The sequence below is a fragment of the Columba livia genome, chromosome 1 (assembly GCF_036013475.1).
Source record: "Columba livia isolate bColLiv1 breed racing homer chromosome 1, bColLiv1.pat.W.v2, whole genome shotgun sequence".
Taxonomy (NCBI): Eukaryota; Metazoa; Chordata; class Aves; order Columbiformes; family Columbidae; genus Columba; species Columba livia.
In genome coordinates this window covers 36,647,289-36,674,078 of record NC_088602.1, presented here as the reverse complement: position 1 = coordinate 36,674,078, position 26,790 = coordinate 36,647,289, and the positions used below count along the sequence as shown (strand labels likewise).

Genomic DNA, 26,790 nt, shown 5'->3' with positions numbered 1-26,790 from the left:
GGCTGTCTGTCATGCTCAAAATCCAAAGAAATTCTTGATTTGGATCTTTCAGGTTCAGTCACCTGTTGGGAAAGTGATAAACAGTGGTTCTGCTCACATGAACAACAGCTGATCTGTGGCTGAAGATGTGTTGAGTGCCTTGGCAATCAAGGGGACAGAGCTGGACACCAACTGTGAATGCTCTAACAAAATCCATAGACATTTGTTTCATAGGAGTTGGAACTTATCACTGTAGAAAATGTCATCACAGATCTAATTAACACTGGCCAATATCTTACTTAATAACAGTGCTAACCTATATCACTATTTTCATATTCATCAGTGCTCCTAATGCATCATTCTTTGGCATCAAAAAGTTTAGGTCAAAAGCCAGAATCAAAGATTTCTAGTGTCACAGTGGATAACATAACCTTTTCTGTATTTTACAAAGTCAGAGAAAATTCTCTGTCAAATGTAATTTGCTCCAGTCAACCTCATTATGTGGTCAAAAGGTGGAAATATAAGGCAGAGACAAGGCTGGAAAATTCTGACAGTGAACAGAGGCTAGAGAACTGATGTTTACACTGTTCTGTCCAAAGGCTCATAAGTTAGAAGCTCATCTTCCACTGCAGTCTGGCTTTGCTATACTTTTTTTGTTATTGTTGCTATGCTCTTATACTGCCAACAAAGCAGATTGTTTATGAACTGTCTGCCTGAGTACACAGCTTATACACTTGCACTACTGTTGGGATTTTCATTCTGTGCATAGCTGGAAATAACTGCTGGACAATTTTCACAGCCACATTTCTCTAGTTATTGCATCTGATGTGTGACTCAGACTTCACCATTTATACACAACTTTATTTTGATATGTTGCTGAAATTCTCATATTTCAGTGGACAAGCATAAGAATTGAAGGATTTCTTCCCACAGAAGACCAATTATCCCAGCCTTGAACTTGAGTTTAAATAGAGTCACAATAATTCTTAAGCAAGCTTCAAGATGATGTTATTGTTTTAAGCTTAAGTAAATTTTTGTTAGGTTTCAAGTAGCTTCTAGCTATTTCTCTCCAAGGAGCAGAGAACTCTTACTGACTTTAGAATTCTTGACTTAGGACATATATTAATATTTGATTTAATTTTAAGAGATACTGAATAAAAGGTGTAAATGTCATGTAGATTTCAGGGTATATTACTTATACAATCAATCTCTATTGAAATTGATTACATAATCAATGAACCATTATGAAGTTCTTGGTAATGGAAGATTGCAGCCACAGCTTTGTACTCAGACATCCCGGGCCAAACAGGTACATTGTAGATAACCCATTTTGCCTCTGTTTACTGTCTGAAACATCCGATGTGCTAAAATATTGGATTGGCTTGAGAAGAAAAAAAATATATATATGTATAATCTTCAGCACTTTCAGCATTCCTAGATCTGATAATGAACACAGTGGCCTTAGAAATCCTGATAATCCTTATGATTAATTACATACAACATCAGTTTTTAGTGATGTTTTCCATCTAGTCATTTATTGCTCGAGTTTTTAATTATTTGTACTAATATAAACATAAGAATAAACTTAAATTTGATCAAGTACAGCTAAATCCGTTTATTTCTTCCACTGAGCTGCTAGATGGACATAACATGTTGTGGGTAGATTGGCATACTGACAGCTGCACTGCTTCCCAAGAAGAGAGGGAGAGTGTACTGTCTTCACTTGTTTCAGAAGAAATGGAAAATCTTTTAGAAGATAATGATGAACTATAATGATAGGTAAGAAAGTATGATGCAAATTATCAAGCCGACTTTCAGTTCAGGCTGCTTTGTAGACTTCATCAACACAACCAGCACAAAAAGGGCAGATAAAAGGTGAACACAGATTCTCAGTGCTACCCTTTATTTTGGAAAAATCTATAGCCACCATCTCAGAAAGATGATTTTTGTGCATGAGGACCACTGACTCATTTAAAGAGCTGATACACAGAACGAATTACAGACTTTGTATACAAGGAGAGGCATTTGGGTTGATTTGATTTATACTCCTGGGGGAACTGGGTTTGTTCTGTGAAGAACTGAGAATGCCCACATGCCAAAGGCACACAGTGATTTATAGAGCCTCTGCATTCTTGATCTGAATCCTTAATATTATGCCAATCTAGAGAAGAGTAGCTGGTCTGCATTTTGCCTGGAAAACATATGTGAGGAGGCAGCAAAGCTGCTCCACAGAATGATGCTAATGAGATTGCTGCAGGTAGATGGTGTGAGAGGAGAAGATTCATTTGATAGAGACAGCTGTTTTTGACCCCAGTCACAAATATCAGCTTCCAACTGTTGTAAATTTAGCCATCTATAGCATACTGCTGCATATAAAGCACCTCTGATAAAAGGACTGGTGGTTTGCCACAAAAACAAACAAACAAACAAACAAACAAACAAATCTGTAACCTATCCTTCTGCCCTTCCCAGTGGTAATTCTGTGTTTAAGTCCTACTTGGACCCTGATGAGGCCAGTCTGTTCCATAGAGACTGGTCAGTTCTTGCTGCAGGACAAAGGTGGGATTGCCATACTCCTTCCTGCCCTCCTCAGACCCAGACATGTAAGATTTTTCTAGTTTTTCATATGAACTCTGAACCAGATTATATTTCTGTTAATAAAAAAAAAAAAAAAAAAAAAAAAAAATTATTTTCTTTCCTTAGGCTTTGCCTGACCCCAGTCTTCAAAGGTGGGAGGTTATATCACAGATTTTGGAAAAAAGGAATATCATTACAGGGTGTCCTCTTACCACCTACCTTCCTCAATTCACTGGTATTTTCTTTGCATATTACTTTCTAAGTGCTGTCTTTTATTTGGCTTTTGCTGAACTAATATCTGACTAATTCAGTGATCTTTAGAGTTAAACTATCAAAACAGTTAAAATAGTTAAATCAAAATTTACCAGCCTATTCAAATTTACTTGGTACATTAGCTATCTAAAGATTTCATATTGCATACACACTTAGCTTCTAACTCAAGAAAGTCATTTGAACATCAAAGAAATGCTGAATTGTTTATTGATTTCTTAATTATTCGGTGCTTGAGGTTATTTCTTCATGTTCCACTATGTTGTTGTGGGGATTTTTTCCACTTGAAAGTTTAATAAACCAAAATTTTAAAAACGAAGCAATATTTAGCCATAGTAAGGGCAAGACTGTGATCCTGAAATCTTGTTTTTCAAATATTTTATCTGTTAAATCCTCATTGAGGGAATATTTCCTCATTCAGGTAGTTAGCTTTAATTTTACAAATTTGCATAATGTGTGTGTATGTAAATACATACATATACTCATCTATGCATGTGTACCAGGACTCAATTCTATGGTAGAGAAGCAGAGCAAAAGCAGTTGTGAGGTAAACCTTGCAGTTTTACTTTTGTGAATCAAAAGTGTCTGATCTTGTTCAATACTTTTTATGGAGCAACATGCATAAGCAGTGACAGGTATCAAAGAAGAGAGGATGCCTTTTCCAAAGTGTTTTCCAGACCAAGTACAACTTTCCTGGACTGTCTTTTATTTCTTATAGTACTAATGAACTAATCTTACTGAACCACCTTTTGTGGAACCACTGAACAACTGTAGTATTATCTTTAAAATGCTCACTTCAATTATGAATGTCCATTTACTTATGTAAGCAGAAATACTACTATTTTAAAAATTATTTTATTTTGCGTTCATTTAAATTAGTGGAATTCCAGTGATGCAGTTTCAAAAATGTAAGAAATGTAATATTGAACATCTACCACATTGTGTTATTAGCACAACTAATGGAATAATTTAAACCAGTTAATTGATTTGTCAATTTTTCTTCTATTTTTTTTTCTTTTCCCTTTTTCATTATGTTAGATAAAGCTGGTCACATAAGAGTCAGCAAATTATATAATTGAATTTAACTATGTATAGTTGAATGATGATGATGTTGTTTTCATTTGAGCCACTAATTATGGCTTGCCCAGTTGTTTCACATTCTAATTAACATCATACTTCAAAATAAACAAACAAACAAAATGTGTTAATTTCACATACAGTCACTACTTAAAATAATCTTTGCCTATTGTGGTAAATAAGATAAATCAAAGCGCATCTTTAACTGTCAGTGTCCAAAATGGAGTGATACTGTAGAACAGTATTTTCCTGTTATTTGACTTAATTTGATTTAGACAACTCCATAGTGTTAAATAATTTGCTGAATAATGATTCTTATGGAAGTAAGAAATCATTTGCATTAGCTTGATCCAAGTATCATTGCCAAAAGCAAACCTGTTCCACAACGTCCCCCCTATTCCATTTCTTGGTTCCTTAGAGAACAGTACTCTACAATTACACTCTACTGCCAAATTATGTACAAGAGTAGTTTTGTGATATAGACAAATGCCAACTAAGGACTAATTTGAGACCATTAAGCTAATTTCACTTATGACCCAAACCAGATTTAAACCTAGGCCCTGTGAAGGTGACAGGCGAGTATATTAACTTATGGTACTACGAAACTTGCTCTAGGGCAGGAAGATTTCAATAACATTAGAAAAAAAATCTCTTAAAATTGAAATATGAATAATTCACAAAACAAGAAACCTCAACTAATAGTCTCTGTTCATATTCAATACTACTGTGACCTGCAGGCTATATTACAGAAATGTGTTTTATCTCACGTTACTTTTGCAGCAAACTGTGTGGCATATTCCTCCTTTTAAAGAAGGCCTCAGTATAATTTTTCCACATTTTTTATGCACAGAAAAACCCATACTTTTTAAATGATTGTGCCTTACTATTAGTCATCAGAGATTGAGTCTTGCAAAGCTCTCTGGATGAAATTTTCTGGGAGACGAGTCCACTAGTCTGACCTTATGTGTCATTTATACACAAAAGGTGTTGTGTTAAAGCAGACATTAAACTAATGCATTATGATGTCCAGCTCTTTAATACTCCAAATTTAGAAATCTGGTTTAAGACCTGGAATTCAAGGGTAGTTAGGCACCTAAATTTCACAAGCCCTGTACAGCTTAGCTTATACAGTGCTTTTACAGTTAATAACCTGTTAAGTGGTAGAGCATACTGGTCTACATGAATGTATGTGTCTCTTTCAGGGCAGCAAGTGAGTATTACCATCAAAAGGTTTTACAGTCTGAAGCAGCTTTCTCTACTAAATCTTAGAAAAGCATGATGGCATTTGTACCTTCAATCGTTTCTCTGTTTTTTAAATTAATTGTCAATTATGAAAATGTAAATAATATTCTGCGTTAGTATTTTGATCCAGATCAGGAAAGTTTTAAAATTTTCCTACTTGCCGCACATTGGGATGTATTGTGCAGTGTTATAAAGCTCATGAACTGGATTAATTTTGGGATTAAACTGGACTGGAAGATGGGCTACTGGAGAGTAGCTCCTGAATATCTGGTCCATGCCACTAGACTAGATCTCACCTTGTGTAAAGTCCATTGAATTTTTTATCATTTTTGCAACTCTTTTGCTCCAAAGATCCGGTTCTATTGGCCCACACTGCTCAGAAACATAGGCACAACCAGATATAGAAGAAACCTCAGGTCTCTGCTCTCAGCTAAGTATGTAAAAATTGAGCTATAGAGCCAGGATTGCTTTTGCTGGCTGGACTTGTGGTTTGATGATCCTATTTACTTGACTGACTAGTGTTTCAGATTCAGGAAGGAACTGGGAATTCAAAAAGTCTTGGGAAGTCTTTTACTCAAAGTGTTTTATAAGCTGTCATCTGAATGCTGTGTTGGAAAGTCATAAATTAAAATTGCTGTGTCAGAACTGGACATAATGTGTTGGGTTTTTACCTCATAAGTAAGGGCCTCCACCATATATTACACAGTGCAAATACCCTGCTACTATGATCTCTTCATTTCCAAACAGTTAAGGAGCTTTTGCTTGAACCATGGAGTCTAGACAAGATTTTTCTGAACTTTTCTTACTAAAATGTGTGCATATGCTTGAGTAGCAAGAGCTCTGAGTCCTATGACTTATATTACATGTAACTGAATCAACATTAAATTTTCTTGATTAACTCAGTCTTAGCTAACACTATTCAATTTTCATGTATTTTTGTAAGGGAAAACTTTTGGGTTTATCACTAATAAAAGTAGTCTGGGGAAGAGTTGGAAGCTATTTTTTATATATAGCAACAAAATCACTGACTACGTTTTTACAATAAGCAGGTTTTTCAGTCATCAGAAAGCTCTGTAGTGATAGAAACAGCCAGTTGAGAGAGGTGATCATCCTGCTCTACTCTGCACTGGTACAGTCTCACCTGGGGCACTGTGTGCAGTTCTGGGTGTCACTGTATAAAAAAAGATGTTAAGCTACTGAAAAGTGTCCAGAAGAGGGCTACAAAGCTAGTGAAGGGTTTGGAGAGGAAGCTGTATGAGGAGTGGCTAAAGTCACTGGTTTGTTCAGCCTGCAGAAGAGGAGGCTAAGGAGAGACCTCATTATGGTCTACAGCCTTCTCACAATGGAAGGAGGAAGGGTAGACTCCAATCTCTTCTCTCTGGGGACCAATGATAGAATCTAAAGAAATGGCAAGATGATGTGAGAGGAGAGATTTAGGTTGGATGTTAGGAAAAGGTTCTTCACCCAGAGGTGGGTGGAGCACTGGAACAGGCTCCCCAGGGAGGTGTCACAGCCCCAAACCTGATACTGCTCAAGAAGAGAATGGACAATGCCCTCAGACACATGGTGTGAACTGTGGGGTTGTGCTATGTAGGGACAGGAGCTGGATTCGATTATGCTTATGGGTCCCTTCCAACTCAGGACATTCTATGATTCTATGATTCTAAACAACTGGTAGCATTGTTAAGGAAAGGGTTTAAGGTGGGTTGAGTAGAACCCGTAAAGAGTTTTTATTTATTTCTTTATTATTGATGTCACCAAGGCATCTGTAACACACAGTTCCAACTATCTTTTCTTTAGGTTTCAACTGTCCCTGCAGTTTGGACATGCAATCAGAAAGACTTAACAGATAGGAAAAAAAACATGGACTTTTAATAAAAATTACCGACAAAAAAACAGAATGAGTGAGATGATATGGTCTAAAAAGTTTCTGATTAGAGTGGATCTCTGCATCATGCCCACTACTTTATTTCCTGTGTTTATTCTCTGTGTGAAGACATGATGGTCAACATGAAACACCCAAAATTATTTTTTAAGAAAGGAACTTTCTCACCCTATGCTCAATATGGTTAATGGAGAAATAAAATATGTCCTTTACAGAGGTTATTCAGCCCACCATGATCTCCTTGTTGTCTCCACTGACTATAGAAGGAATGTACACTACTAAATTTATTGCTTTAATTAGCTGCCTAAAACTAAACTAGACTATTGAGTCTTGGGGATTGTTCTTGGAAGAATCTGCCAGAATATTCCTTGGAGGCTGCAATATTTCACTAATATAATACTTAGTTTAGTTAAGGAACAGTACTTAAATGTAAGATATGCCATAAAATTTTCCTTGGTTCAGAAGTTTCTTGGTAACAGAAGTACTCTTCTTTATGTATATTGCATATATATATTCATTAAAATGTTGATGTCTACTCATATTAATTTTGCATACTTTTACCATTTCTGTGATGCTACTACTCAGAATTCCATTTTTCTATTTTCTTTTGCATGTGTGTGTTTATTGTTTATAATGAGTAAAAAACCCCAAGATATTCACAAATAAAAAAATTACTTGTGAACAGTGTACTACCATGTTTCCCTGAAAATAAGACTTGCCCTGAAAATAAGCCCTAGTATGATTTTTCAGGATTTTTGAGGATGCTCAAAATATAAGCCTTTCTCCAAAAATAGGCATAATTACACTTCATGAAAAAAAAAATATTAAATAGTGTCCAGGCAACTATACATATAAAAAAGTAATAAATTTTGGAGCAAAAATTAGTATAAATCCCTGTCTTATTTTCAGGGAAACAGAGTACATTCAGTGCAAAGTACCTCTACAAAGCTATGGGATCGATATGACAGACTGTCCCTTAATAACTTGTAGTAAATATTAGAGTTTCATTTGAAGGAAAGAAAAGATATAAAATTTATCTCTCTGCCTTACAGACTAGTTGTTCACTTACTTTTGAATTACAAAGATTGGCAAGAGCCAGTAATGAGAGTTAGTACTTAATTTAGGATTGTAATGGTCAAAGTGCATGTCTAGAACACTAAATACACTTCCTGAACTGCTAAATGTGACTTAGCTGTATTCCAATCTTTATTCAATTTGTACTTTGGACAGGTCACTGAGATGGAGAGAAATAATGGATATATTCTACAGGGATAGTCCCCATATTCTGGAATCAATGAGGGATGAGTCTGGCAACTGGCAATAGCCAGAGCTTGTGTTCAGTTATATTACATGTCCACCCAAAATAATGAATAATAGGAGTTTCAGCTAGTATGGAACAACACAGGTGGCTTTCGTGTACTGGGACAAAAGTAATTTGTAAGAGCTATGATGTATTTGTAAGCTATGATGGCTTATAGCTATTTACAACAGCTCTGTAGAGATAAACCCAGAATCTGAGACCTTGTTTTCGATAGGTAAACTTTCTTCAGAAGACGAAAGTAGCACACAGCATTTTGCTTATCATAATGAAGGGCTATGTGAAGCAAATAGACATTTTTGAGACAAGTGGTGTCGGTAGCTTTGTAGCTTCTCTATGCTACCATAGATCCGTGGCTTATGAGGCATGGGAAACAGCAGAGGGTCCATTATTCTTTTTACACAAATGCTGGGAAATAGCACATAGAGAAATCAAGATCCACCTGTATTTCCAGTGCCAGAAGTCTTGAAGAAGGCAAATAATAGATCCTTTTTATTTATTGATTGAATAATAAGGTCTACAATCTTATTCTGCAAAAACTGCCCTGTGCTTTTCACAACTGTCAGCTTTTATCTTTTTTTTTTTTAGGGAACTTCTTTACTTAATGAAAACATTGGGCTTCTAACTCTTTTATGAAGAAGATATTATTTCTAAAAAGGGCATAAGAATTTAAAGGTTGGAAAAAGTAAACTTTGTTGTGTTTGAAAACATGCTGGCCTCACAGAGAAAGAATGATGAATCTATTAATGAGACTGAATGAAAAAAATATGATAAATAAAAGATATTTGCATTATGTTTTAAGAGGCAGGTTCCTTAGTAAGTGTATAGATTTTCTTTAACCTCCTGTATTGTGTAAAGAAAAGAGTAATCACTAAACCAACACTAGACAGGTTTGAAAACTGATTAACATTTGACTATTTATTTCTAGTTCATACAGTTAAGTATGTTTCCATTAAGCAGCAAGAAGTCTAAATAATTTGACTACCCCTTGGGTGTTTGTATAGTGTGAATTAAGCAAATAATGCTGTCATGTGAATCTGTGCAAGCTCTACTACTTTCATTAGAACAAATGCAGCTGTACTTAAGAATATCTTAGTATAAGAATAATTTCAAAATTTAAAAAAAAAAAAAAAAGGATTAAGAGTATGTGTCCAAATTTATACCAAGTGCCTTTTCACTGGGTCTTCAAAGATGTAGGCACCTTTTCAGTTCTTGTCCATCAAAAAGGTTTAAGGACGTATCAATGATTTGTCTAAACTGGACAGGTTCTGCAAGTACATTATCCAAGAATAAAACTGAAATCACAGCAATGTACTGTGACCTTCAATTATATGAACTGCTGTAGCAGTATTATCAAGAAGTATGATATATTAAGGAGAGAAAGGGGCAAAAAAATTTCTTATTCATGTTTCGCCTCCTCTGTGTCATAGTATAGAAGATAATGCACAGGATTAGAAAAACGTGGAACCAGATTTGACACTGACACACTACGTTGCCATAGACACATTACACTAATTTCTATAAGCAAAATTCAGAATAGGACTTTGGAATGTATGTGGAAGCAATAGGTATTAAAAGACATTCAAAATCTAAATTTATTACCTCACGTCTATGTTTATTGTTACATTGGAAGTGCAGTTGTCTGCATAAATACTCTTTTGAATCTGACCTGCTAGGCTTTCTGAGATTATATATCCATCATGAATTAACATGACTCTGATTCCCTCAAAATGCAGTTGCTGCTGACTTTTTTTAATTCACTTCTCTGCCAATGAAAATTACAGCTCATAGATCCACATATTTATCTGATACAACAACAATGAGAATATTTAATATCTAAGGGAATTCTCTGTCCCATTTATTGCCAAACAAAAAAAACACCAAACACCCAAAACAATTACAAAAGTAAAAAAAAAAACAAAAGACTAATTTGCTAAATATTGATCAGATAATCAATAACATTCAGACACAAAATTTCTATTATGATAGTCAGCGGTAGTTTTCCAAATGTAATAAATATTATGACCGTCTGAGTTTGTTTTCCAGAACATTTAAACACTAAAATTCTTTACCTTTCTTCATGTATCCTAAGCGATATTGTGATGATAAGGGATCACATTCTGAAGCAGATTTTTTTATAGGAAATGGATTGTAAAAAGAAATTCCATGGAAAAGAAAAATCACAAAGAATTTCAGGTTATAATAAAACAATTACATTTTTAAAGAAGGACACTGAGTCTAATAGTTTTTCCACAATAATCTGACTATTATCAGACTTTGGCCAGCCCTCAGTTTCAAAATAGCATCCTCCTACTGTCCTCTTTTTAACTTTGTAATCTCAGGTTCATACTTTGGAAGTGACTTGAGTATAGAAAATGCAGACTTTCTGAAGAATTAAGGTTTGTAAGTGATCAACATTTTAAAACTTACCCTTTTTGTTAGAACGTGTCAGTTTCCTCCAAATTACAACTGTTTTAAAAAATTTAATGTAGGCTGAAATATATTTCTGTTTCAGAGAGAAAATAAAAATGTTGAACCGAATAAAACAAATCTCAGAATACAAGAAGATCATGTTTAAATTGTGACCAAGAATTCAGTTTCCACACCAGTTTACAGCACCTTCAGCATGGACAAGGGATCAGACCCAGCCACCATGGGTTTAGGAGGGGCAGGTCCTGTCTGACCAACTTGATCTCCTTTTATGATCAGGTGACTCACCTGGTAGATGAGGGGAAAGCCGTGGATGTGGTCTGTCTGGACTTCAGCAAGACCTTTGACACTGTCTCCCGTAATATACTCCTGCAAAAGCTGGTAGCCCGTGGTTTGGACAAGTGTACTCTACGCTGGGTTAAGAACTGGCTGGAGGGCCGGGCCCAGAGAGTGCTGGTGAATGGGGCTGCATCCAGCTGGCGGCCAGTCACTAGTGGTGTTCCCCAGGGGTCAGTGTTGGGTCCAGTCCTGTTTAACACCTTTATTGATGATTTAGATGAGGGGATTGAGACCATCATCAGCAAATTTGCTGATGACACCAAGTTGGGAGGGAGTGTCGACCTGCTGGAAGGCAGGAGGGCTCTGCAGAGGGATCTGGATAGACCGGAAAAATGGGCTGATGCCAATGGGATGAAGTTCAATAAGGCCAAGTGCCGGGTGCTGCACTTTGGTCACAACAACCCCCTGCAGTGCTACAGGCTGGGCGCAGAGTGGCTGGAGAGCAGTCAGGCAGAAAGGGACCTGGGGGTACTAACTGACAGGAAGCTCAACATGAGCCAACAGTGTGCCCAGGTGGCCAAGAAGGCCAAGAGTATCCTGTCCTGTATCAAAAATAGCGTGGTCAGCAGGACAAGGGAAGTGATCCTTCCCCTGTACTCTGCATTGGTGAGACCACACCTGGAGTATTGTGTTCAGTTCTGGGCCCCTCAGTTCAGGAAAGACATTGAAGTGCTGGAGCAGGTCTAGAGAAGAGCAACACGACTGGTGAAGGGACTTGAACATAAGACCTATAGGGAGAGGCTGAGGGAGCTGGGGTTGTTTAGTCTAGAGAAGAGGAGGCTTAGAGGTGACCTCATTACTCTGTATAACTACCTGAAGGGAAGTTACAGCCAGGTGGGGATTGGTCTCTTCTCCCAGGCAGTTAGCAATAAGACAAGGGGGCATGGGCTTAAACTCTGCCAGGGGAAATTTAGGCTGGATATTAGAAAGAAATTCTTTACAGAGAGAGTGGTCAGGCATTGGAATGGCCTGCCCGGGGAGGTAGTGGACTCGCTGTCCCTGGAGGTTTTTAAACTGAGATTGGACATGGCACTTAGTGCCATGATCTAGTAAACGGACTGAAGTTGGACCAAGGGTTGGACTCGATGATCTCTGAGGTCTTTTCCAACCCAGTCGATTCTGTGATTCTGTGATCTCAAATGAGAGACTCATGCCTAGTACCGTTAAAGAAATGAGCAAGGAATAAGCATAAAGGTCATGTAGATTAATGAGGAAAATTCTAGTGAAAAGCTATTTTCAGGGTTGCTTGTGTGCTTGGTGTTTTTGTTTGTTTATTGGTTTTTCCATTTGAGAGCTTAATTTGGAATTTTGTGGATTTTTATTGATTTTTTATTGGCTTAAATTGTATTTTTTACTATGTTTCAATTCTTTGACTGTGTCGAAAATCAACTGATATATCAGCTACTGACAGCAGCTGAAGATTCTCCATTTGTAACTGATGCTTTCTGCTGTATGAGAAACCACTTTCAGATTCCTGACTCCGGGTAATCCACCCCAGAACATCCATGTTCAAATTGAAGGCCTTCCAAAAGAAGCCATTCTGCCAATAGATCAATTATATGCTGCTAAATAAAGAGGCCATAACACGTAGTCAGTTTATAACAGATTTCAAAGATCCTTTGCCTTATTGTTGTAGTCACCAAGGCAAAATGCTTAGATTTTGTTTTTTAATTTGTTGCTTAATGTTTCCTAAAGAGCTCTGGTTTTCCTCTCATTTTCATTCTGTATTATAAGACAATAGTGATATTCTATCTGACATAATTAAGATTTCTCAGTTATGTAGGGAAAAAAAAAGACTTTTACAGAAAAACATAATTTTGGGAAAAATAGGAAAAAAGTAATTATTTTTTTATTATTGAGTGATCTAATATATAGCTTTTAAACTAGAATGTTTTTTAAAAATGAAGGGACATTCAGTACAAATTTAAATAAATTAACTCTCCAGAAAATTAATCCCTTCTTACACAGAAAAAAAGAGGTATTAAATAACTATGTTGCATAAAATGGCACTTTAAAAGAGTTAGATCCTGAAATACAGTACCAATTACAGACAGATGCATCCTGACTCACAGTGTTTCAGAGCTAATTGAAATACTGACATGATGTTTAGGATGACAACTTCAATTTCCCTTCTTGCTCTTGATTCTTACCAGTTGGCCACAGCAACGTGTAATACTGCATGAAAAGCTATCAGGATTCTCAAAGTTACAATTTCCATTGTTAAAAAAAAAAAAAAGAAAAGAAAAAAAAAAAAGAATAGTCTTTTGCAAGGGTTGATACTGTATTGTAATTATTGGCACCAACTTTTATTTGGTTATAGTGAATTAAATTTGATTATATTATTGCCCATGAAAAGGAAGTACCATGCCCATCTTTTACTAATAAATGTTGACATGCAAAATTCAAAATATGTGAAATATTTTTATTGAAAACCACACACACACACAAAAATCAAAACCAAACAAAAACAAAATCCCCACACAAAGAGCTCTGACTAGACTTTAGCCCAATGCATATTTTATAAGAATTCCATATCCTGCACATACCATATAGCTATTGACGAACAAGAAAAAAGCTGAATGGCAAAACCCCCACTATTTTTCAGAATTTTTATGGTTCTCTAAAGTCTTATCTTTATCTTGCTTTAACCTGGCTTTATTTTCAGAGGCGTCAAATACTCCAAGCTTTTCCATTTAACTGGATTCCTGATTTTTTGAGGGATGCATATGCATGACAAATAATGAAAACAACTAAGGAATACATTAGGTAACAAGCTTTATAAATTCAACAACTGTGAACCAAAATGTGATTTATTGAACATTTGCTACTACCCACTAACATTCTCTTGAAATCAAAGGTGTTTTATTAAGTCATAGTAGCATAAATCAGCTCAGGCATTTAAATACTGAAGAAATGCTGAAGAATTTGAAACACTGAAGGAAGCACAGAAAGTCATACAAATCATCAGCAGAAAGAAAAAAGAACAAGTTATTTTAGAACTAAACAGTCCGTATTTTGTCTTGTCTCCTGGTTTTAGCTCCACTTTTTATACAAATTGTTATATTATTATTATCATGATAATGACAAATGAGAACACACTGTACTTAAGAAGGAAAATCATAAAATTACATTAAACTTTCTAAAACGTTCTTGTCATTGTTATTCAAGTTCATTTTTTGGAGGGGAGATTATACCTGAGAGAAAATCTACTTACAACCATGGTAATTGCCATTCACTGCCACTCAACCATGAGCAGGTGTGTTTTAAACCTTAGTATGCCCACTGCACAATATATATTTATAAATTCAGTTTCCTTCCAAGCAAAAGGTACCTGCAATTCAGGTGGGGAGAAATGGTGATTCAGTAAGCCTACTTTTGTGGAAAGAATACATAAATCTTAATCTGACTTATAATTTAATAATTCATAAATATTAATATCTTTGCAGAGGAAGAGTGCAGAATCTCAGTTTTTCTTAAATACATTAAAAAAGATGAGATATAAAACTTAGAAAACTGTTGATTTAGAGAGATTATTTCTCTTCTGATATTTTTTTATGAAAGCCTTCTTTCATGACCACACTTATTATGAAATAACCTCTCAAAAGCTGAATTCAGTGCTTTGGAAAAATGTCATTCTCTTTAGTGAATTACTACACTACCTGTTTTTATTAGTTACTCCAGACCTAACAGTTCTATTATTTAATGCTATTTAATATTATTTAATGTTTTCTTATGTTTTACACATATATTTAAAATTTATCTTTAAAATAATGTTATAATTATCAGTCTACTTCTGTTATAAAAATAAACTATATAAATAATATATTGAATAAATTAAATAAAATAATTATAAAAATTAACTTTGTTCATTTACTGATAATATCTGTAATACTTTTAACAAATTATTTTTAAAAGCCTAAAGACAAAAGTAAGCAAACAGACCAATTTTCTCAGGTGTATCTGCAAGAATTTTCTTTCTTCTAATAGTAGGAAAGCTGAATGGAAGAGTGGAAAGCATTTAATATTAATTTTATAGTTCTTCTAAATTTTGTTTGGTGTTGTATTTATCTCTAGTTCCAGAAAACTGGGTTGGAAGATAATCAAGATGAAGACTTTTTTTCATATGTCCAGCCTGTTATCTTGAAATCTGTGTGAAACAATGAGTTGGAAGATGCATCAGGGTATTTTGCCCAGTGGCTTTTGATCACTAGCAGATTTTAAGTACTAAAAATGTGTTTTAGTTCAGACATTCTCGGTAAAAGGAAAAAGAAGGGTTGAGGTAACTAGAAGTAATGAGGTTTATGACAAGTGTTTTTCATGGATTCTCTTGAATGAATGTCAACTACTGCCTAGATTACTTGGAATCGAAAACACACCAGCTGCCTGTAACTGGCTTATTGACAGATATATCAGTTTATGACCTATTGTAGGTCAGTTCTTAATAGCCTTGCCAGGGATTTTTTGTTGTTTTTTGATCTAGGGTTGTTAATACCTTTTACCTACAATTTAAAGAAATTATTCTCTCTTCTCTTTTTTTTTTTTTTTTTTTTTTTCTGACTATGGGCTCCACTAACATTTCTCGTGAGCTATAACGCACTCTTCACAATCAACTTTAAAAAATAAATATTAAAAAAGAGATACAGTTATACAGACTGCTGTGGTTCATGAGTAGTCTTCAGATCACAGATTAGTATCTGTTAATGTGAACTATAAAGCCTTAGGCTGACAAAGGATGCAAAGATATAAAAAATGCTTAAAGACTAAATAGCAGAGTAGAGGGTACTATGACAGCAGGATCAAAAGTGTTTGATTTAATGGTTGTAATTAAAAAAACCCCACATCTTAATGCAGCTAGATGCAAGGAGGGCATCAGCTGATCAAGTCTTCCAACTACTTGTTTCTCTCAGTCAAAGCTAAGAATATAATCCTATAGCAAAAAGATTCACTGACATACAAGAAGGAATAATTTATCTCTGTATTCTAAGATTGTTCTTAGAATACTAGTGTCACTATTGGTTTCCACACTTGGACTACTCAAAAGGTTGAAAATCAAACTGAGACTGAGATTTACAGAACTCAGTTTATTCATCTTAGCAAAGAAATGAATGAACAGTGAGTTGAAAGAAGAAAAAAAAAAAACAAACTTGCTTTGCAGTGAGTGATCAAGTCTTCATTTCAGTGACATAAAATGAATCATTTATTTAAATACGACAGTGTTCACTGCTGTGACAAATAAAGTTTGCGTGCTCAACTTCAGTAGTGAAAAGCACAGTGTGGCTCGAAAGGGAGGAATCCCATTAATCCTTCAACTGGGTTTAAAAAAGGCAGCTTGTGGAGTACTTAATCAAGCCAATAGGAAATGCCAAATAGAGGGTAACATCTGATACTCTTTGCTACATGAATGTGAACAACTGCCTCAGAGTTGCAGCAAAGCACCTTTGTGAAGATAGAATTAAGTGCCTGAAGCCCTTTTCTGTGCTCTAGCACCTTTTGAATGATTGCTTAGAGCATTTACCCAGAAGAGCCGTGTTTTAGGCCATCATCAGACTGTGGAGGTTTAAAATTTACAGTTTTCACGTCTCAGTGGTATGCCTAGCCATCATAACGATATTACATGCAGTGCTCCTTCTGTATTTTACTTTAGGCAATCACTGGATAGAAAGGATAGAAATAACCAAAGAAAAAAGAACTGCCTGCTTTCCTCTCAGCTGAATACTCTACATACCATTCGTGGACCAGGCTGCTTCTTCCTTAAAAGTTACCAGATTACATATATATCCGCTCTCTCTCCTGCAAAAATACAAGAGTTGCAGTATTCTGACTCTGCTAGGCTTGATTTGAGTACACCTATTTATTTTGTCTATTCAAGGCTATTAAGCGTAAGAATGCCAAGGTTTTGTGTCCCACACTGACTATTGTTATTTCAGAAGAAGCACTGAACCTACTACATGTACACAGTTTGCTGAATTGGGAATGTTCGACCAGAAACCTAAGACCCCTACAAAATCTCAAGTGCTTCAATGTGTTGGGCAGGATTATCCTGAATTGTTCTTTTCAGTTTTAAAGGTCCCAATTCCACTTCAAAAGTACTTTATTCACTTTCAAGCCTTTGTGAAAATAGGACCTTAATCCTTAATTTTATATATATATACATATATATATATATTTATTTATTTATTTATTTTAGGAGAAGTCTTATAGACATGTGTATAAGAAACAACCTTGCAATATTGTAACTGTCCCTTTATGACATTTGAAATTGTGTATCTGTGAATCCTCCCATTTGTCCCTTACCTTCATAGGGCTTTGAGATGACATGATTTCTTGTATTGCCCTTAAATTCTCATTAAACTAGAGCTTTGCATTCAGAAAACTATAATCTCCTCTAATCAGTATATTGTCATTGCATAATTACTAGGTCACTTGTGCCTCTTTCTTTGCTAGTAACTCAGGACAATGTAGACTTCTGAACACCAACATGTTTCTGCTGATTAAAACCTGGGAGTTCAAATATCTGGGTATCTGGCTGAAAGGCAACTGAGAATAAAAGGTGGTCTTCTCATAGTTAAACACAGCATAACACTACTAGCTGTGCTTTTTCCCATCTGTTTTACAAGAAAGAATTGAAAAGGAAAGTATTCCTTGTAGCTCCAGGTGCTTGCAATGCACCCACTTAACACAGATGGCAGAAGGCCTGCCTGATGATGAGTGGAACTTCCTTTGCCAAACAAACTAGAATGGTAGCTAAAATTGTATTAGTTTTGATTTGCCTTTTTAAAAAAAAAAAAAAAAAAAAAAAAAAAAAAAATTCTCTCACTCTGCCCACAAAAGATAGGAAATTTCCTTTACTGTATCTGATTTATGAAATGTAGTCTTTTCCTGATGTATGATATAGATAAAAGACAGTCTTGAAGGAGGTGTGCTTCTCTTCCACTTAAAAAAAAATCTCAATATTAAAGTGCCTAAGAACTGGCACAAAATTCTTATGGGTATTTCACTTGTGTCACTGGTGTCCTCAGAATTTAAAAGAAATGTAGGTGAACACAGAATTCTAGAAATGGAAATGACCACCCAAGTCACTAAATCCAGTTTTTACAGTTACAAGAAAACAAGTCATACAATGCCTTCATTAATTTCTACTCTAATCAACCAAGCCGGATTGCTCCAGCACTTTTTTTTTATATGATTTCTCTAAAGTAGCTCTGCTCACTTAGCAGCCAAGTTGTTAATATCCTTGGAACATTAATTTATTGTCACATAAAACCTCAGAGGTTTACTCTGATTCCTTTCTATGAATTCTGTTTAAGCACTCTGCATTTGGATTGCTTCATGGTTCCAGAGAATTATCTGTTTCTCCTCACATTTGTCAATAAGAAGGTAAAACTGAGGGTTGTTTTAATTTCTTACAGATAATGGTGTTCTTTCATATGAACAGGCTTACCATGTCCTTAGCTTTTCTCTCACCAAAGATCGGACTAGTGAAATAAATTAGAACAGAAATTATACACACTGAAAATCCACACAACCTTTTCAGGTGTGCACTTGCTTTGGTAGGTTACAAAAACTCTGAATGTCTCTTCATACATATTCACGTGTATACAGCAAGTTATAATTTGCCTTATTGACTATATCTAAGACATTTTTAGAATATGTCTGGCCTGTTGTCCTGCTGATTTAGCCTAAGCTACTGAAGACATATTTGTTTCACAGACAAATATTCAGCACATATGTCACAGGTCTCAGTCAATGTAGCTGCTGGCTAACAGAAGGCAGCTTTCCTGTCAGCTTTCAGGCTCTTTCTTGTCCAGTATTCTTTTGATATATTGCTCTGGGCATGCTAATCAGAAAAATAGAATCTGCATAATGGCAGCCAGATTACAAGAAGCAAATGTGTCTGCTGTTTGGGTGATTATATTTTATTTTTTTGCCAGTGATTTGCTACATGAATGCACAGATTTTTGGGGACAGAGTAGAAGGTAAACCTGGAACTGGGTAGAGTAGGATAAATTATTCTGCTAGGTTAAGATATACCTATGAGTAGACTATTGGAAGCTAAAGAAGATATCAACTGATGAGATGAAGTACTGCCACTGGGCACTAGAGATTGCCAGAATAGTTGGAGAAGAAAGGAGATTGCCGTCATCTGCATAAATAACAAAAGACAAGAAGCTAAATAGCCTGTTCCAAAACAGATAATTGAAAGGAATTATAATAGAAGTATAAATTAAGGGAGAGACTGAATGCTGGATTAAAAATTTTATTCAATTATGCCATTTTAAAAAATGCATAATTTAAAAGTGATTTTTTTTTTCCCCCAGCTAAGTCTCTGAAGAATCTGTTATTGTAGAGTGTCATGTGGAAACCTTTTTCACACAGATTTTTTGGTGCATACAAAAATGCTTAGTAAATCATTAAAAATAGCTGTGTAAATCCATTCCCTTTAGTGTGTATCCTCTGCAAGGGTAATGTTTGGAGTATAAGTTGAAAATGATCAGTGATCAGTAACTTGGCATACTGTCCTGATATTTGCAATGTACTGCTTACTTGGCAGTACATCTGCTACTGAAAGGAGACAGTTTTACTTTCTGCTTGAGGTCGTATTTGCAGGAGTAACTTTTGCTAAAAGCTGCTATCCTACCTGCCATTAATTCTGTCTGTATTATCAGTAGTCTTGTTGCATTGAGTCAAATCCCAAGTTGAGGTCAGGTCTTCTCAGTAAGGGTGACAGAGCACTGGAACAGGCTGCCCAGGGAGGTTGTGGAGTCTCCTTCTCTGGAGACATTCAAAATCCACCTGGACATGTTCCTGTGCGACCTCACTTAGGCGTTCCTGCTCCAGCAGGGGGATTGGACTAGATGATCTTTTGAGGTCCCTTCCAATACCAAACATACTGTGATACTGTGATACTGTGATACTGTGATACTGTGTCCTCATTTCAACTAAGATCAGCAAAACCATGCTAATTTATGCAAGACAGGAGAGTTGTAGAATCATAGAATCATCTAGGTTGGAAAAGACTATAAAGATCATCCAAGTCCAGTTGTTAATGTAGCACTGCCAAGTCCTCCACTGTACCATGTCCCTAAGTACCACATCTACACATCTTTTAAACACCTCCAGGGATGGTGACTCAACCACTTTCCTGGGCAGCCTATTCAAATACCTGTCAGCCCTTTCCATTCAGAAACTTTTCCTAATATCCAATCTAAACCTTCCCTGGCACAACATGAGGCCACTTCCTCTCATCCTATTGCTTGCTACTTGAGAGAAGAGACTGATACCCTGTTGTGTACTGATAAGGATCATGGCTGAAATATTGTGGCAAAAATAGTTCCTCCAGCCCCAGGACTATCAAAGGCTAAAAGAAATCGTGCCTCAAACATTGTAGTGGGAGATGACACATTCAGTATAGGTTGAACTGCGATTTACATATCAACGACAAGCTAACAAGCCACAGCCTGGGCCAGCTGGCCAATACCAGAGGTGGAGGATGTGCCGGAGGGCACATAGCCCCATCTTCTGATATGCCCAACTTGGCACACAAAGGGGAAAAACTGAGACCCTTCAACATGGCCCGGGACTTATTGAGACTTGTCAATCTTTCGCAATCACCCATTCCCCCCAAACTTTTCCCTACTCAGAAAGCTATGAAAAAGTTCACCTAAAACAGCACTGGCAGGGAACCCACCACCCTGAGGACCCTCTGCCCACCAGCCTTGCCACGGGAACTGGACCAGACACCGGAGGATGCTTCAATCCTGAACTACAAACCCTAGCATCCTCGCTGTGGGACACTGGAGGACATACATCATCGTACAAGTCCAGTCATCCATGCTGCAGAGCCATAAGAGTGGCTGGATCCCTCACATTTCTTTCTTCCTTTCTCTCTGCTCTTTCCTTCACTTCTCTCTTTTTTCTTCTATATCTGTATTTCTTTGTCTCTCCTTCCATGATATATTACTCTCTTTCTCTTATATCTTAGTTTTCCTTTCCTCTCTATCACACTTTCTCTCTTTTCCTTTTGAACATATAAGAGTAACATCATCTTAAGCTCTGCTGTTGGATTCTTGTTAAGTTTTGTATTATAGCTACTAATGGTTGTCTGAGTTCCAGACAAAGCTCTCTGTTCAGCCAGGCTGGTCTTGTTTCCTGTTAGCTCATCTTATAGCACACAGGGACAGCCTAGCGCTTTTAAGCTTTCCTTCTTAAAAAACAAACACCCTTCCTGGATGCCTTTTCCCTTTAGTACTGCCTCCCAATGAACATTACCAACCAGGCTCCCAAACTGGCCATGGTCTCCTCTCCAGAAGTCCAAGGTAGCAGTTCTGCTTACCTCTTTCCTGCTTCTTCAAGAATCAAAAGCACTATTTCATTATCATTGTGCCTGAGATTACCTCCATCCCCCACATTGCCCACAAGTCCTTCTCTGTTTACAAACAACAGGTCCAGTGGGGCACCTTCCCTAGCTATCTCCCTCACCAACTGTGTCAGAAAGGTGTCTTTCACACACTCCAGGAATATCCTAAACTATTTCCTCTCTGCTGTGTTATATTTCCAGCAGAAAACCGGTAAATTGAAGTCCCTCATGAGAACAAGGGCTAGCAATTGTGAGACTTCTTCCAGCTGCTTATAGAATATTTCGTCTGCCTCTTCACCTGGGTTGGGTGGTCTGTAAAAGACTCCCATGATGATATCTGCCTTGTTGGACTTCTTGAGTCCACCTCTTCTGGACTGTAATGTCTACATGCTTAGTGGGTTCTTCTAATCTTTGCTCAAAACTGAAGAAAAGATACATCCTGTAATTAATCTACACATAGGTTCATTTGTCCTCATTTTGACAAAGCTATTTACAGTCATGATCATTATGCACATTGGTAGATTCTATGGACAGTTGAGAATCAATGGCTCTAAATATAAAAAGAGAATAGAAGGCAATTTATGGTTAAAAAGAAGAAACTACTCAATTTTGAGAGTTTTTTAACAGTGCTGTAATGATCCAATTTTATATAGAAACAATGAAAGCTGTAATTGTTTTTGAAAGTCACAATTTATAGGCGAATTTGTTAAAAGATTTAGAAATGCTGGGTAATTAAAATATATTTCACTTTGCCCCCTCCCCAATTAAATAGAAACATTCAAGTGAAATTAATGTGAAGTTGTACTGTAAATTTTATTTCAAACTAAAATATGCACAGGATTAGTATTCTGAAAGAAAATTGAATCATAAATGTCTGACAGTTCCTTACCACCAGTAGATATCTTTCCTTGTCGTAAAAATGTGATGATCTTTATTCATTTTACACAGATATTCAATATAACCTCTGCTTAAATTAAAACCCCATGTTGTCTTTCTCACTGGCATTTTCATCCTTTGCTCTGTATTCATCCCTGCTCTCTTGAATCTAAGATATTGAAAAGGATAAATTTGGCTTGATAGGACTATGTATAACGATGCTACTGTATGTTGCTAGGATACCATTTGGTGGTCAACTGTCTTTAGTGCAGCCGCTATTATTTGCCAGGCTGACAAACATATTAGCTTTTATTCCCCTTAACGCTTGGGCTACAGAAAGTTTCCCTTAATTTTATTCCGTTTTGATTTTTTGGGGGAGGTAAGCTTAGAGAGAAAGACAAGGGAGAGAGATGTCATTCTTTTCTTTTCTTTTCTTTTCTTTTCTTTTCTTTTCTTTTCTTTTCTTTTCTTTTCTTTTCTTTTCTTTTCTTTTCTTTTCTTTTCTTTTCTTTTCTTTTCTTTTCTTTTCTTTTCTTTTCTTTTCTTTTCTTTTCTTTTCCTTTTCCTTTTCCTTTTCCTTTTCCTTTTCCCTTTCCTTCCCCTTCCCCTTCCCCTTCCCCTTCCCCTTCCCCTTCCCCTTCCCCTTCCCCTTCCCCTTCCCCTTCCCCTTCCCTTTCCCTTGCCTTGCCTTGCCTTGCCTTGCCTTGCCTTGCCTTTCCATCTAAATAACAGATATGTTATCTCAATGAGTTTAAAAGGAAACATGTACCAGTTTTTCTAAGTTTTATAATTTTTGATAGATGAGCTAATACAAGATCTAATCTGATGTCCTCTAGAGCCAGTGAGAATCTTTCACTGATTTATTATGAATCTGATAGCACTCTTTGGCTTTGTCTCTGAGGATTCTGAGGGATAAAAGCAAGAGATGGAATAATTTGAGCTACATAGCCATGTGGTATAGCTGATGGTGTCTAAAAGTTCATATCCTCTGGGGATGCATGAAAAGGGGAGGTGAAAGAAATTCACACTTGACTTATTCAAGAAAAAATGCTTTTTCCATGGGAACAAATAATGGTTGCTTTTCTTTTGATAGAATTGCTCATGAAACAGTGACTCTGGGTGACAGTTCCTTAGTGCTGACCACTTCTAGAAATTAGTCAGCTTGACTGAGTGACAAAATACTACTTTGCTACTTTAAAGTTAGGTGTCATTTCTTGAAAAAAAACCCAAGGAAGCAGAAAAGCACTCTTTCTCACCTGTAGCTTGCTTTCACTTCCTGATCCAATTCCTTCTCCTGCTTCTTGTCACAAGCTCAAGGTAATGGAAAAGCAAAGAAGCTATGGTCTACCAGGAGACTTGAACTTCGGTTGTCATGTATTTAAAATATTAAGAACTCTGACAGCAAGAAATATTTATTCTTTTGAAAAAGAAAACAAACAAACAAAAACCACAAACAAAAAAAAAGATGACAATGACAATAACAAAACAGAAAAAAATCCAGTGCTTTCTAGTGATTTAGATTGCTTTCCTAAATTGATTTTGAACAGTAGGAATTGTCAGTGAGTTTCAGGCTGAGTAGGACCTGAACGTCCAGTCTTAAATAAAATAACAAGAATTTAGGGAATAAGTATTTACTTGTGAAGAGTATTTCTTCATGTGGTATCTGTTCAGGACAAGGAAAAGTAATTATATCCACAACACACACGTCTAACTCATAAGTTTTACAAAGATGTCATTATTAAACCTTCTGTAAATAATGTTATTTGTTGTGGGATACATACCAATAATATCTGTGGTAGTGACCTAATGTACCTGACCGTAGTCAATACAGAAGGCGGCATATCTCTAGTACATGATTTAGCTCAATTGTTTTAGATATCTAACTGTAGAATAAGATGCATTGCACTTTTCTCTTGGAAGGTTATAAGAGCCTGAGGTTATAGACAACTACATTTAGTCATTGATACTAATCTTTCTTGTAGGTTAGTATCTAACTTCAGCACCTAAACCAGTGATATTTGGTCCTCTCTGTATTCAGAGGAAAGAGCAAATTGTCTTCAGAGTAGAGGCCACTGTCACTGTTCTAGATCTGCCTCAGAAAGGGATGAAACTCCCCTTAGAGTTGCCTAGCTTTCATTTGACTGTAGTAGGAACTGATATTCTAGACTGAACATTAGACTCTCAGAAGCCCAAGGTTAGGTGATATGAATACCACCTTTAATGGATATCTATTACTTTACAAAACAGCATAAAGTACAAAAAAGTAATGAGTCATAAGTAAATATTATTAAATTTTACAGAGGACACATGGTATTTGGGACAGCAGATGGATATCAAGTAACACCTGATTAGAAAGTTACTCCCCAGTGTGTTCAAATATATCTGGACAGAAGGTGCGCAAACAGTATCACAGCACACATGTGAACTCAGTGAAAAATTCTGGCCACATGCAATGTTGCTGGCCAGTCTCTGTCATTCCTCTCTTCACATTCCTTTATGCCCAACACCGAATTCATAATTACTAACATCTGCACATTATACTGGCAGTGTATCATCATTTTCTGGCAGCTATGGATGCCAGTGAAAGACTGTAACACTTTGTTTAAGCCATGGGCAGTTGGGGGTAGTGAGGTCCATGCAGTTTATTCTGAGAATTTGCTGAGTTCTTGGCTACTATAAATACAAATAACTTTAAAGCCACCACCAATACCAACAACAACAAAAATCCAAGCTCTAGCCAGGTACCTTAAAATTATATTGTGCTTCACAGATTTTTCTCACAAACATGCAGATACTAGTACACAGCACTGAAAAATTTAAAAGCCAAACCAAATACTACCAGTAATAAAGACACCAAACAGTAAAAATTGTGCAAACTGTAATTCCTAGCCATTCTGTGCAGCTGCTTTTCCTGTAGCATTTTCTGCCTAGATTCCAGGGAAGAGACTGAAAACAAGTTTTGGTGACATAAACTACCTGCCTGCAACCTCACCAGCACAAAGGCAGCAATAAATCTACCTTATTTGGCTACAAACTCATGGTAATGCTTTGTCACTAGGCAGACACAAAGAAGGCACCGTATATCAGTAGACGTAAACCTTGGTCTTCATATGTTCAAGATGCAATGAACCCCGGCACTAACAGGTAAGGCAAGGAAGTTTAAGGAGTCATTGGTTTAAGAACACTTGTATAATCTCTTGAATCAAATGTTAGTGCAATGAATGAGGGTGGTGAGACTCAGTAAACAGACAAGAGAACTACTTAGAGAATTTGTGGATGCCCCACCCCTGGAAGTGTTCAAGACCAAGCTGGATGGGGCTTTGAGCAACCTGGTCTAGTTGAAGGTGTCCCTGGTGGAACTAGATGATCTTTAAGGTTCCCTTTAACCCAAACCATTCTATGATTCTACGAATCATGTATGATTCTTCCTGACTTGTTGAGGAGTCTAAATGTTCTGAGTTATAAGGATGTTCTGAAATTTTTCTTGGTACTTTCAATTGACCTAAAATTGAGTTTAAATTGATGAATACTTCCATAACAACAACAGCAGCCAGTGTGTGTCTTGCCAAATTGACTCACCAGTCGTTTTGGGGTTTTGTGTATTTTTAAGTAAAACTGGCTGTTTATTTTCCATGAAAAATAAAAAGGAGGAAGCAGCAAAAATTTTAAAGATAAGAAAAAACATATTTTACTGAAAAGCAGGGGGAAAAAATTTGAACAGAACTCAGGTGTTTGCTTGGAGTGGAGTGTAACATTTTCACCAAACAGCACTGATGTGGTTGCATTGCTGCGTTGTGAAGTTCTAGGGTTGCTAACTGCTGAGGTCATCTTCACTTTTGAGTGGAGACCACAGAGAGGGAACAAGGCAACCAGGAGGTTCTTAACAAATTCTCTGATCTGAATTTTCTGTGAAAATTTTTTTTATGTCTATTGCTATCTTCATTTAGCGAAACAAGATTTGTACCACTGACACTACAAAAACAGCTATATCATTGATTTCTTCTTTCAGTTGAACACTGATTATTACAGCACAATAAGTTGTATTTTTTTTAAACGGTCAACCGTGTGTGTTATGTAGTTCAGGCATGGCTCATCTTTTCTTGCACAGACATACTATGGCAGAGGAGTCAAGATCAGTTCACTGACAGAAGATATCAGTGCTCCTTAGACAGGTATTTATGCAACATTTTATTGTGAACTGGGAGTGGGATCAGCAGACAGCTGAGTCCTGGGAGACCTGCTGATATTGGCTTAAACAACCAATGCTGGGTCATTTCCTCACTTCTGGTGCAGATCCAGGAGGCTTTCCACCAGGAGAGCTTGCCCGCAGCCATTCACATAACAGTTTCTGCAACAGATCCACGCTTGAATTGTTCAGATGCCACAGGTTTGCCCATCTGGTACAGTTAACCTGTGGCTGTTGCTCCCACACTAAAACAC

The 26,790-nt window shown here is 36.5% G+C and overlaps 1 long non-coding RNA gene across 1 annotated transcript in view; it reads left to right on the top strand.

Annotated features, from left to right (window-relative positions):
• Positions 1-6,072, top strand: part of LOC110358349 (uncharacterized) — a 101,012-nt gene extending 94,940 nt beyond the window's left edge. The window contains exon 8 of the long non-coding RNA XR_010470973.1: positions 53-6,072. This is a non-coding gene — a long non-coding RNA (uncharacterized LOC110358349). The remainder of the gene's footprint in view (positions 1-52) is intronic.
• The last annotated feature ends 20,718 nt before the right edge of the window (positions 6,073-26,790 follow it).